Raw genomic sequence first — 11,368 nt, 5'->3', positions numbered from 1 at the left:
GTCTGTCCTCTCTTCCTTCCCTCACCAACACGAGCTCCCAGTGTGAGTGAGGTGACACTCTGGACATCTTGTTAGTGACCTACATCCTCTCTCACACCTGTCAAAGGGCTGGTTGGTTCTCAAGGGCCATGGCATAACATTATGGCTTCCAGGCATTTAGAAAACTGATGCAGATGACCTGCCAGTCAGAACTTTGCAACCAGGTTTAGCAGACCAGATCCAACCTCTGGAGCAGGCTTCAGAGTGGAAGCACTCAAAAGTCCCTCAAGGCCCGAGTCTGTGGTTTTTGCTATATTTTTTCATTTTCCCCCATTTAATGAAATAATGTCTCTGTTCATTTTATCTTTTTTTCCCCAGAGCTGAGGACTGAGCCCAGGGCCTCGCACTTGCTAGGCAATTGCTCTACCACTGAGCTAAGTCTCCAACCCCTCTTTGTTCTTTTTAGAATTAGTGAATATATTAGACTCTTCATTCCATACAATGCATGAATTTGTAGAGTACTACTTGCAGCCCTTTTAGCGTGGGCAAAACAAACATCCTTTGGGACCATTATTTCATCCACTGGAACTATCAGTGCGTCTGTAGGAATTCTAACTCCAACCCAGACTCTTCTCCATGTCCCCAAAACCAGTCCTTCACAAACAAAAGTGTTTATGATCAGTATAAATTTGATAACAATATTTAATCTTTAAGTACCTTAGCTTCTGTGTTTGTACACGTGTGTGCATTGCTTCTCTTTGTGTGTGTTTGTTTTTTGTGTATGGTGAGTGTGTGTGTGTGTGTGTGTGTGTGTGTGTGTGTGTGTGTGTGTGTGTGTTGGTATGCTGGGTATTCACAAGCTAAGGCACACATGTGGTTAGTGGAAGGTATTTGAGGTAAATTGTCTCCTTTCACTTTGTTCGTTTGTTTGGTCATATCTCAGTCTAGCTGGCCTAGGAGTCTCCAGCCAGTCCTCCTGTCTCTGCCTCGCACTTTGTTGTAGGGACTTCAGATGTTCGCTGCACAACAAGGGTTTTTACTTATGATCTCAGGATGTACCATAGGTCCTTGGGCTTAGACAGATTTCCTGATTATAGTCTTACCCTCTTTTACCACTGGATAATTGTCAAAATATGTTATATTTTAGGTTCCTTTTGGAAGTCCAATTATCTAAAATGTGCTTTGTTATGATTGTGTTTGTGTGTGTGCATTCAAGTGTGTGTGTATGTACGTGTGCACACAACACTTCCTTTAATTCCTTTCCCACTGGTCTGGTCTGGTCCTGACCTTGTTTTACAGGTTTCCTTCCATCCAGAAGTAGTTGCTTATTCTGATTGTGTCCCTTGTGTTACATACAGTGCCTCATGCTTCTTGCCCACCACGTCTCCTCTTCCCTCCTCTCTCACAACTGCTCCACTCTTGTTTTCATGCCCTAAGCTTGACACACAAAGGTTCACAAACTGAAACATCTGCATACACATAAATACACAGGCACACTCAGGCATACACACTCTCTCTCTCTCTCTCTCTCTGTTTCTCTCTCTCTCTCTCTCTCTCTCTCTCTCTCTCTCTCTCTCTGTTTCTCTCTCTCTTTCTCTCTCTCTCTCTCTCTCTCTCTCTCTCTCTCTCTGTTTCTCTCTCTCTCTCTCTCTCCTTCTCTCGGACTGTAAGGCATACAGAATACAGAAACACATCTCACTTGTGCATATTAAATTAAACCTTGCACTTGTCCTTCTGAGTCTGGCGTGTCTATTCCACTTAGCATCACGAGCTCCAGTTCTAACCCTTTCCTGCTGCTCTCATTTTCCATGACAACTAATGACATGTTCATGATCCTGGTTGTCCCCCATGCATGTGTTGGTGCACATACTGGCTGGTTCCTTTCCTAAGCTATAGAACAGTGTAACAGTGAGCTTGGAGGTCTAAGTGTCCCTGCAGAGCACGGAAGGCTCAGTCAGCTGCCCCAGCCTCAGCTCCCACTAATGGTGTGTAAGCATCCGTGCTTCCCCCACATCTTGCTGGCATTTGTTGGCCTTGGGTTCCTTGATAGTAGGCATTATGGGTATCTGCAGGGGAGGTCACCTCAAACACTCTTAATTTTATTTCAGGAGGATGAGCACGGTGAAGACTGGTTGAAGTATCTACAAGCCATTTGTGTTTCTTCTTTTGAGGACCCTATTTATTGTTTAGATGACTTGGTTTTCCTTGTGTAATTGTGTAGATTTCAGTCTGTTTGAAATATCCACCAGATCTAGAGTTGCAAACTTTTTCTGTTGTTGCTTATGTTTTCCCCGTTCTGCACGGTGACTCCTTGCTTTGGTCAGTTTTCCTTTACTGTATAGAAGTTTTTGAATTTCACATAAGCCCACTTGACAAATCCTACTTTGTTCCTTACCTTACCCATGCCATTGCAAAGCCCTAGGGTGACCTGGATATGGAGTAAAGCGTGCTCTGATTTCCTAGAGCCTTTCAGGTCATCACTTTGTGTTTTTGCTCCATTTGGAGTGATCTTAATGTGGGCTCAGATGGACTTTCAATCCTCTACAATGTGGAAAATCGGTTTTCCTAGCACCATTGCCTGACCAAGCTGTCCCTTTCCCTACAGATTCCTTAACCACATTTATACAGAATTACATGACTCTTGCCATGTGGCTTTATATTTAGACCCTTGGTTCTATTCCAGTGCCCTGCAGGCCTATTCTGAGCCACTATCAAATTGTTTTCCATGCAGTGCATGTGTAGTGTATGGATACCTCCAGCACTCTGTTTTCTCCTCTTCCTCCTCTCCTCTACTTCCTCATTTTTATATTTCCTTTCTTCTCTTCACTCTTTATACACCTCTACCTTCTCTTCATTTCATCTTTTTGTTTTATTTATTATAATATATTCACATTACATACCGTTTGTTATCCCTCACTGTCATCTTCCTTTTCCCACCATCCTGCTGTCTTTTCCCTATTTTCTTCCACTAGACCTCCTACAGGTGTGGACCCCTTCTCCCCAACTGTCTATCCACAGCCTATCAGGACTCATGAAGATACCATACATCACCTTCCCCTGTGAGCCATCACGGTTGTTCAGCCAAAGGGGCAGTGATCAAATCGAGGGCACCAGAGTGCATGCCAGAGGTTCAGCAGAAGTCCCTTCTCCTTCCATGCATGTGGATAATTAGTTGTCCTTAGGCTCCATCTGAAGATGAAAGTAACAGGAACCCATACTTTACACACACCTGAAAGCAGGACTCCACCACCATGTCTATGTGCTAAAATGTCTGGTGTGGGTGAGCCCAGCTCTCTGGATCATGGTCTCTTCAACTGTACAGATGATGAACTCAGCCTTTCCTACAACCTCTAGCAGTGTCCCGAGTGGCATCAGGGCAGGGTTTAGACATAGGACCCCGTGCAAGCAGAAAGAGCAAATGCTAGGAGTCAGGACATCTCTGCTAGCTGAGGAGCTCTTTCTCATCTGGACTCTTGCTAGCATGCACAGGGAGAGTAGGCTGGTGGTCAAGAGAGGTTGCCTGCCCTTTGCTGTGGCTCCTATAGCTCAGCAGGATGCTGGGATTTCTGCACTAGACTGCCACCTGATGTACATATCACCTGCCAGCAATGCACTGCAGAGAGATGAATTATTCTTTCTGTAGTAAATAAGGCAGGGTATTATTATGGCTGTAGTTTTCTTTAAACAGCTAGTTACCAACATAGGGAAACTGATTTGTTTTAAGCTGTAAGCTGTATGTGGCCAGATTCTGAGCTCCTCTAATCCTAGTACCTTCAAAACCCACATAAAAGCCAATCACTTTCCAATCTGATGACTCTCAGGGCGGCTTCTGCTCCATCAGTCTGTGCCCGAAGCCACATGTTCAATCGCCATCCTTTTTATAGTAACTTCTCTCTCTCTCTCTCTCTCTCTCTCTCTCTCTCTCTCTCTCTCTCTCTCCCTCTCCTCCTGCAGCTCTGTTGCTTTCTCCCTCTCCCATCTCTGCAACCCAAGCCCAGGATCTAAAACCGCGCCTTATGTCTCTTCTACCCTATCATAGGCTGCAGCATCTGTATTTAGCCCATCAGGGATCAATCAGGGAAGCTCTCCTTATCATCACATGATAACAGGAGACAGTTCAACATTCCTAGCAAAGCCTGTGGCAGGGCAGTAGCCAGATCTCAAGACACTGCAACTAGCATTTGAAAACACAGTTGGACCTTCCTCCAACAATACACTGTTAATATTTGCCCAGATTCCTACAGCTAGCAACCCTCTTGATCAGGCCCTTGGTGTGTCTGCTGATGGACTGTAAGATGCACAGCCTGGCTTCATGGGATGCCTGGCTTCATCAAGATTCTTGTGTCCCGTGAGGATTGTAACTCTGTCAAACAAGGTGTCTGGGACATGGTGTTTGTTTACTTGCCTCTTTTCGAAATAATCTAAACGATAAAACAAAAACAAAACAACAGCAAAAACAAAAAACAAAAAAACAGGCCTTGTCGCTCTTAATGAGACAGGTGCCTCATGGTTAGCTCCACTGTGGGCTTCTCCCTCCGGAGGACACACAGACACAGATGGAGGGCACTCCCTAGTATGAAGAAGTAAAAATGGGAAGATTTTGAACATGCTCTGAGGCATATGCTGGCACTAATTTATGATGGGGCACTCGGTCCCTGAGTCTTAGATCGTCAGTGTCCATGTCAAAATATACATTTCCTCAGGATTTCACTCACTCAAGGATCCCTTACACCGTGCATTAAATCTGGTTGTGGATCCTCTAGCTGACAGGAGAGAATGCACGTCAGGGTCTCTATGCCTCGGGCCTTCTCTAGCAGGCAGGTCACAGCCAGGGCTGTCTCAGATCTGTGCCAGACAGAGCACATTCTCCACCTAGTGAACAGCTGAGCTCCAGCAGGCAATCCTTCAGGCCCTCAGGTGTGCCCAAAGAGGTCCTGATAGCTACACAGCAACTACAAGCTGCTTCCTGAGACTTAAGACATTCCACCTGAGTGCCCTGCTTCTGACGCATTATCACGTGGATCTAACAGTGATCCTCCATTTGTGTGATGCTCATGTGTGCTGGGCAACGTGTCAGTCGGACACAAGCAGGGGCATCAATAAAAAGAGAAATGCACTGGAGAGAATGGCTCCAAAGAATGCATGTAGGACAGTGTGTGGGGTGGTTTCCTCATTAATGACTAGTGTGCGAGGGTAGTAACACTCTGGGGGAGGTGGCACCAATGTGCAGATGCCACACCTTTCTTTTGGTCATTATGGCTGTCATAGCAATACAAATTAACCTAGCACAGTCCTGTACTTTGTCTAGGAAGATGGCTCATTTGTGTCCAAGCCCTTTCTACCAATCAAAATCAACAGATTGTTTCTACTGTCTAGAATACACAAAGAACTCAAAAAATGAAGCAGAAACTCAAACAATGCAGGACCAAAAGAAACAGCACTCACACGGGAAAGTCTGAAGTTCTCAGCTTCCTAGCCAGCAGAGAAATGAAAATCTAAGCCAACTGAGATTTCTACCTTCACTTATGGAATCACAGTCATCAGTAATTCCTACAAGAAGTTTAGGGGGGAAAGATGGAACAGAGATTGTGGGAATGGCCAAGCCATGACTGGCCAAATTTAAGACCCACCCCATGCATGAGAGCCAACTCCTATCACTGTTCATGACCTTTAGCTCTGCTTCCAGCCAGGATCCCAGCATAACTGTCCTCTGAGAAGCTTCACCCAGCAGCTGATAGAAACAGATGCAGAGACCCACAGCACAATAGGCAGAGCATGCGGTGTCTTGTGGAAGAGTGGGAAGAGGATAGAGGGAGCCAGAGCGCTCAAGGATACCACAAGGAGACCCTCTGTGTCAAATACCGGGGCCCATGGGTGCTCACTGAGACTTAACCAGGAACCAATGAACATCACCGGCTGGAACAAGGAACCCCATGCACATACGTAGCAGATGAGCAGTGGTCATCATGAGTGTCCCCTAACAATAAGTGCCAGGGCTGTGTCTGACTCTGTTGCCTGGCTTTGGATCACATTCTCCTAGCTGGGAAGTCTTCTCTGGCATTAGTGGGAGAGGATGCGCTTAGTCCCTCTGTGACTTGATGTACCAGGTTGGGTTGGTACCCATGGGGTGGTCCTCCCTTCACTGAGGAAAAGTGACGGGGGGAATGAGGGGAGGTGAGTGGGAGGGTGGGACAGGAAGAAGAGGAGGAAGACGTTGTGATCCACTTGTAAAATGATTAAATAGGAGAACAAACAACATTACAACTCTCCCTAGCCCTAGAAGCACTGCAGCTGTGGCGGCCATGTCACATATAGACCAGTAGATGTCCGAGAGGAAAGAGCCTATGTGTAAGCTCAGTGTTCTGACCTGTGAACATCGTAGTGATTAGTAGCCTAACTTTCCCAGAAAAAAATCAGCCTGGGATGACCACCAGAGGGTCACAGTGGAGAACTAGCCTGAGATGGGCCCCATTCTGCCCCAGGTCCACATGGGCCGCTAGGACAGGGAGCAAGCCTCAGACTGGAAGAACGCTACCTAGGACCTAAGGGCTCAGGCAGCAGTTATTCCTCAGAGAGAGGACCCTTGCCTGCAGGCCACTAGGATGAGCCGGGTTACCAGAGCCAATCACCAGACCAGTGCCATGGGTTCTGGACAGGGAGCTAGCCTGAGAGGACCACAGCCTGGCACCATGCAGGCCTGGATGGGTGGGCGTGTGATGCCCACGGTAATCCCTGCCTGGCGTCATAATGAACAAGTGGAGCACAGCACTGCTCAGACCACTCCTGAGACATTCAGAAGCTCAGAGACCTCAGGCACCACTGAGAGCAGCAAGTAATTGGGCAAGAAATGAAAGAAACATAAGGACTTGGGCACAATGAAGGGGAAGAAGAACTGGTGGCTCCAGAGCAGTGAGGGTCACCTGATGTGGGTAGACAATGTTACCCCCTGGGACCGTGGTGGGGTCCTGTCCTGCCACCAGGCAACATGTCTGTCACCACGTGAGGCTGGACGGACTTCCTTGGTCGGGCTGCTGCACAAGGACATGAAGCTGTGTGAGGCCTGTGTAGAACTGGCTCTACCCCTCACCTGGGTGTCATGGGAGAGCTGGCTCTGGGGACATGAGAGCAGGAGAGCTGACCTGCCCCTCTCCAGCTGCAGTTCAGGGGAGAGTGGAATTGCACATTGCAGTTGAGGGTGAGCTGGGCCAGAGGAGTAGATAGAGCGTGGGAGAGCTCGCCCTATCACTTGTCTCCCTTTCAGTGGGGGAGGGTGGACATGAGACTCTCCTTTCCCATCATGATTCACCACCTAAGTAAGGAGGAGAGCTGACTGGGGGGTCAGGAGAGCAGGAGAACTGTCCATGCCCCTCACCTGCTGTTTCCCTAGGAAAGCAACACCTTGCCTGGGAAGCACAGCAGCACTAACAGTGACATGAGCATAGGGAAGCCAGCCCTAGGGTTTGCGCATGGGAGACCTGGCCCTGCAACGTGTGGCCATCTATGTATGGCAGGCAGGAGGGTTGACCCTAGGGTCCTGAGACCAAGAGAATTGGCCATGTGCCTCCTTGGCTGAAACACTTGAGAGAACAGGCCCTGCATCTCACCTGACAGCAGCACAGAGCTGGCCATGGTTGCAGGGGATTCTAGTGAGAGAAGACCAGACACCTCTCAGGCTCAAATTGAATTGGCCCTTGTTGTTTCTGCAGTGGACCTAGTATTGTCACCACCTTGACAATGTCCACCTAGAACTGAAGCCACAAAACATTAAAAGATGCAGAGGGAACTGTGAGGGTGATAAATTTTGGGTTAGGGACCAGGTCTAGGGGTGGCACTAGACTGATAGGACAATGCGGGACCAAGGCCTTTCATGCCCTATAGGTGGTGCATAAAATCAACTGTGTGGTAGGAAGGCTGCGTGTGCAGTCTCTCACAACTGCTGGACACCTGCCTTTCTGAGGAAGCACCATGAAAGATCGAGGTCATCACCAGGACCTGACACTCCAACCCATGTCTCTGGTCAACTTTTAAACCTAACTCACCAAATGCTCAGTTGCCCAAGATGAGGGCCTCCATTGAAGACCTTGAGAAACATCCATGGGCCATGGAATGTGAAATAAACAAGCCAAGTGAGACCTTTACGGATTTGAGCATCCCTGACATCTTACTGTGGCCAGCTCACCATGTGTACAGCACATAGAACATACCATGCACATAAAATCACACACAATTGGTTCTGAGTAGCAGTTGATCCCATGTGGGTGATGACTCCACCCTGACATGACCACTTACATCATGGATCATGTAACCATCCATAGGTGTGTGGTGATGGTGGGGATGCCATACCCCAACATCAAGTCTCCAGAGCTGCAAGAGAAGATGGCCTACTTGGACCAGACCCTTGTGAGTATCTGTAGTGTTTCAGAAGACGAAAGGAAAAGGGCCAGGGAGGAAGAGGTGTGACACTCCTAGGACGGGATGACAAGCCCTACATTGGGACCTCTCACTGTACGAATGATTTCTTTCCTCCCTAGGGGAAACTATGCTAAAACTATGGAGACACTGAAGACAGGAGCAACTTGGTCTCTCTCTAGTCCCCAAGGAGGGGATGAGAACCTGCCAGGAACAAGGGTGCAGCCCAGTGTCTTACCAGTCCTTAGGTGACCAGTGACCTATCTTAAAGGGACAGGCAGTATTACCCGGCTTTTCATTTGACATTGGGAAGTAAGCAACTTGAAAAGGAATTTTCCTTGGCAGTGGGAGCTGATACTAAATGGGAGCAGAGGCTGAAGAGGCCATTCAAGTTCAAGGTTGGGTAACCATAAATGTAACAGGAAGTCAAGATTGTGGCTCCGTGTATGACTCTGGCAGGATGAGGGCCACAGCACGTGCTTGGTGAGGTTCCTGACCTGCCCTGCAGCCCAGGCTAGCTTGCAGGTCTCATGTGCAGGAAGCCCCCTTCTGCCTGCAGCCCAGGAACCTGGTTTCCCCGACAGCAACATTCTTCGGCTCCATGGGCTTAACCCCTGCACACCTTCTCAGTCTTGTTAGTTCTCTGTCGTACCTGCTGAGCTTGCCCCACGCAGAGGTGTATGGACCTGGGTTCAATCTGTGCTTTTCTTCTTTGAGTAATTAATGTTACTCCTTAGCACCCCAACCCCTTTCTGATGGAGATTAACATCAGGGCTGCTGGTAGTGAGCTGTGTCCCCAGTCAGGAGTTTTGTCATGTAATTCATGTAGCATCTGTGTCCAACACGTGCATGCTGAGGCAGTGTTGGTGACAGATTAAATAAGACAATAAACACAACCTGTATGCAGGGCTATACGCCTTTATCCCCAGCAGTCAGTAGGTTGAGGAACGTGGATCTTAGGAGTTAGGCAAGGCTGGTGTACGGATATAGTTCCCAGACAGCCAGAGACACAAAAGGAGCCATGACTCAAAAAATAAAAGACAAGGAAACAAACAAAAAAGCTCAAGCCGTGTAGTGTAATGCATGGCAGCGTGTTACACTGATGCTGGCTCGCTTCCCACATCTTCCTTGTGCTTTACATCAATTGCACATCTCTCATCACTGATCTTTCCTAGTTTGTTATTTGGGATGCCTAGGAAATGGGCAGAACTCTAGATTCCATGAAAGGCTCCTATCTCTGCAGGTATCTCCCCCAGAGATCTCACCGCCACACCTTTATCTCTCATTCTAAAGAAGTGGGGAAAGTTCTGCTCCTATGCCCTCAGAAGGGTCCCATCATCATCTGCACCCACACTCATCGGAATGGTCTTTAGGAGATATCGATTCTAAGAGGTCAGTTCTTGGCCCTCAAGAGAGGCTGTGTTCGGGTGAGGTATCATACCAGCGGTAAAGAAGGGGGTTGGCAAGCAACGTTCTTTGTACAGGACAGAAGGGGGTTGGTGAGAGATGCTCCATGTACAGGATGGAAGGGGGTTGGTGAGAGATGCTCCATGTACAGGACAGAAGGGGGTTAGTGAGAGATGCTCCATGTACAGGACGGAAGGGGGTTGGTGAGAGATGCTCTATGTACAGGACAGAAGGGGGTTGGTGAGAGATGCTCTATGTACAGGACAGAAGGGGGTTAGTGAGAGATGCTCCATGTACAGGACGGAAGGGGGTTGGTGAGAGATGCTCCATGTACAGGACGGACAGAAGGGGGTTAGTGAGAGATGCTCTATGTACAGGACAGAAGGGGGTTGGTGAGAGATGCTCCATGTACAGGACAGAAGGGGGTTAGTGAGAGATGCTCCATGTACAGGACGGAAGGGGGTTGGTGAGAGATGCTCCATGTACAGGACAGAAGGGGGTTAGTGAGAGATGCTCTATGTACAGGACAGAAGGGGGTTAGTGAGAGATGCTCCATGTACAGGACAGAAGGGGGTTGGTGAGAGATGCTCCATGTACAGGACAGAAGGGGGTTGGTGAGAGATGCTCCATGTACAGGACAGAAGGGCGTTGGTGAGAGATGCTCCATGTACAGGACAAAAGGGCGTTGGTGAGAGATGCTCCATGTACAGGACAGAAGGGCGTTGGTGAGAGATGCTCCATGTACAGGACAGAAGGGCGTTGGTGAGAGATGCTCCATGTACAGGACAAAAGGGCGTTGGTGAGAGATGGTCTGTGAACAGAAAGCAAGGGGGTTGGCGACAGATGTTCTACATTCAAATGCTCTTCTGGAGATCATAAGGATTCATGCAGAGGTGCAGATCAGGCACTTGGAATCTGGCTCCCACCGGCTCACCCATGTCGGTAGGGATCTACCAGAAGTACGGATGAAATCTGTATGGAAAGAATCCCCCGTACTTAAAGCATTCTTTTCTATTTTGACAGTTAGTCCCCACTCTATCCTGAATATTCTAAATTAGCCTTCAAAACAGGTAGCCTTCTGCAGGGAGTGCCAGCTCCTTGTGGGATGTTTTCCCTTAGATTGATAGTGGGGCTCTTGGGGATCCCAATGCAGGCTCAGATGTTCCCTGTCTGAATTTAAATAAATCAAAATGGATTAAGGAAGCATCATTGGCCACCCTCACCAGTTACGTCAGAACATGTGAATATATGAAACACTGTATATAATCTGGCCAACAAAGATGTAATGCTCCTTGTGGACCAGCAGCCCCTAGAAAGGATGGAGTCTTCCTCACAACATTCCAGCAGAACAGCCCTGAAGACTACTGGGCATGCTGACCTCTAAAGCTTCCCTGTCCACAGAGGGCCAAGTGACTACATAACTGTCCTGCATCTTGCCTCACCCCTTTTCATGGAGCAGGGCCTTGCGTACCATGGGTCGATCCACTGTCTCACTACCTGACTTGCCCAATCCCTAGCGAACTTTGCTTACCCGTGTTAGGATTCAGAAAAGAACAACACACCATGAAAAAGA

At 48.2% G+C, this 11,368-nt stretch overlaps 2 long non-coding RNA genes across 2 annotated transcripts; one reads left to right on the top strand and one right to left on the bottom strand.

Annotated features, from left to right (window-relative positions):
* Positions 1–784: 784 nt before the first annotated feature.
* LOC311595466 lies at positions 785–3,159 on the bottom strand. Its single transcript, XR_014778457.1, has 2 exons — positions 3,031–3,159; positions 785–1,411 (listed from the first exon to the last, which is right to left on the bottom strand). It is a non-coding gene; the product is annotated as an uncharacterized lncRNA (long non-coding RNA).
* A 3,628-nt stretch (positions 3,160–6,787) lies between these two features.
* Positions 6,788–11,329, top strand: LOC311595465. Its single transcript, XR_014778456.1, has 2 exons — positions 6,788–6,904; positions 8,295–11,329. It is a non-coding gene; the product is annotated as an uncharacterized lncRNA (long non-coding RNA).
* The last annotated feature ends 39 nt before the right edge of the window (positions 11,330–11,368 follow it).

Source organism: Acomys minous (genome assembly GCF_964271855.1).
Source record: "Acomys minous genome assembly, chromosome: 4".
NCBI classification, from domain to species: domain Eukaryota; kingdom Metazoa; phylum Chordata; class Mammalia; order Rodentia; family Muridae; genus Acomys; species Acomys minous.
Note: the sequence above shows the minus strand (reverse complement) of the source record. Positions and strands in the feature narration are given on the sequence as shown.